General features: G+C 37.8%; 1 long non-coding RNA gene across 1 annotated transcript; it reads left to right on the top strand.

Moving 5' to 3' along the window:
• The first annotated feature begins 356 nt into the window (after positions 1-356).
• Positions 357-1,996, top strand: LOC115232912. The gene is made up of 4 exons (XR_003883682.1): positions 357-830; positions 939-1,018; positions 1,279-1,470; positions 1,840-1,996. It is a non-coding gene; the product is annotated as an uncharacterized LOC115232912 (long non-coding RNA).
• Positions 1,997-2,551: the final 555 nt, after the last annotated feature.

The following is a 2,551-nucleotide window of genomic DNA, read 5'->3' as shown; positions in this document are numbered from 1 at the left end:
AATTAGTATAAATCCCTAAAGACCTCTTCCTTAGCGGCTAGAGGCACAACACATATATCAACTTATTATGTCCTTTGAATTATGTTCTTCAGCATTGACATTAACCATGAGATCTTTCAAACTTTCTTTATTTAAATTTTTTTAAGGATAATGACTAAAATCTTTACAGTATCACTCACAGTGATGACCAGTTTTTGCGTAAGAGGAGAAAAATACATTATGCAGAGATGCATAAAGGAAACGCTAGCCAGTCCAGCGGAGTATGTGGGACTTGCACCCATTAAGAAACTCCCCCTTGCAGCCATCCTCGGCTGTATTGACGTCGTGGAAACCGCTTGCGCATAACTTCCGGAAAACCGGCCGACTGCGCTTTCGCATCCTTCCCCTTTAGTCCGCCTCATCCGAACCTTGCTCTCAGGGCGCGTTCCACTTAACGACCGCAACGCTAACGAGCATCATGTGTCTTTGTTTAACTTTCGGTGAACAAGGATAAAATGATACCGTGAGCGCTGCGGTCCTTAAGTGGAACGCGCCCTCATTCCCTTTCCTCTCCCAAAGCCCGTGCCATCCCCCTCCTCAAGGAACTCTTGTCTCGACTCAACCTCTCAGTCTCAAATCTCCGACCTTCTCTCACATCTATCCTACTCATTCTCCCAATCTATATCCTCAAACTCCTAATCCACCCCCGCCCTCCCAGACGCCTATCCCAGCCGGGAGCGTCCCGTCTGACCACGTTGATATTGACCACGTTGATATTGACCACGGTCCCGATTGACCACAGTCCCGATTGACCACGTTGATATTTAAAACATCGAAATCATCCGTGTAATGTAAGTTTATCTATAGATTTACCAAAAATCCTAACTCTTAAATTTTAACTACTAGTATAACTACTAGTATAACTATTAATGTATTTTTTTTCTTTCTGTTTAAAATAGCGAATTACGAACCACAGAACGCTCCATCAAATCCAACACATGGCTCAATACATGGTCAAGTGCATGATGCATCTATGAAAGTAAGTAACTATATTAATGCCTTTAATTATATTAATGCCTTTCCGTTATAATTTTTTTAATACTTTCTTGCCTTTAACGGAATATAAATTTCAATTTTATTGTATCTGCTACGCCAACAAAATCTTTAAAATCAGTAAGTTCTATTAATTAATATCTCTAACAGCGCATGTAGATTCTGAAAAAATATTCCCTACATATTCGAAATATATGCTGCGTTTTTAATCTTTACTTTTTTCATTATTTTTTTTATTATGCGTAGGAGAAAAGAAATGATACAAATAAAGTTAATGATGATAATGATGATGATAATGCTACCGATTCTCTGGAAAAAAATTATTTAAGAGGTAATAAAAAGGAGGTGATAAAAAGAAAAAGAAAATTTTCTTCCTCCTCAGAAGAAGAATTTTCCTCCACGCCTCGTCACAACAGGACAAAAATTAACAATCGGAAAGTAAGTAACAAGAGCAAGTAGGTAATACAAACTACCATTTTACAGACAACGTAAAATTTGTAGTTATTAATTATAAAAGATTTGTGAACGATTACGCGCTATGCGGTAGATGAGTTGTCAGGGCGATATCTGCTGTCGTGTGACACGTGTAAAGTATAAAGTGTAACACGACGGCAGACATCGCCATGACAACTCATCTACCGTATAGCGCGTGATTATTCACAAATCTTTAATTAATAACTACAAATTTTACGTGATTGTCTGTAAAAAAGTAACAGAATTTTTTGTTCAGTTTAACCTAATATACGATTATTAAAATTTTATATTTTATCATCAGACATCTTATATGATCCCTTTTTTTTATTTCAGATATTTAAATGTTCATATCGTGACAACACGTTCACAGAAAAAAAAAATCAAATACGCCATGAAAAAAAATGCACAAAAAAAAAACAATACAAATAATATATGAAATATGCAATAAAATTTATTCACGCAGTGATTCATTAAAAATGCATCAAAAAAAATTCACGGCGTTGAATAATGTGTGGCGATCAAAAATCGTGAATTATTTATATGCAATTATTTGAGATATTTGACTGGCTCTTTTAAAATGGACCACCCTGTATATTTATATTTATATTAATTGTATATATTTATATTATATTATATTAATTGTATATATTGTAACGGTTCACCTTTCCCGTACGCCGCGGATCTAGGCTCGCCGGTGCCAGGATTCGGGAGAAGGGGGAAACTACAACTTACTTTACCTCGGTATAAGCGGTTTAAACCTTTATGTTTATTTAAGTGATTATCAACATCTAACACTGAGCTATATTATATGTACAATGCAACATGCGGGAGCGGTGCGTACAGAGATTCGCGTGAGCGGCTGTTATCCACAATGCGACATGCAAGAGTGGTGCGTACAGAAATTTGCGTACAGAGTTTCTCGCGTGGCTGGTGCGCGCGGAGCTCGGGAAGCCAGCGTGGCTCATGCGGACGTACCCGGCCTAACTACGGGAAGCCTGTAGCCCGGTGTAACGCGAGAGTCGGTTCAGGATCCGGAGAGTTGTAC

Source organism: Formica exsecta, unplaced genomic scaffold (assembly GCF_003651465.1).
Source record: "Formica exsecta isolate Colony F162 unplaced genomic scaffold, ASM365146v1 scaffold1506, whole genome shotgun sequence".
NCBI lineage: Eukaryota > Metazoa > Arthropoda > Insecta > Hymenoptera > Formicidae > Formica > Formica exsecta.
This window is presented reverse-complemented; position numbering and strand designations above follow the sequence as displayed.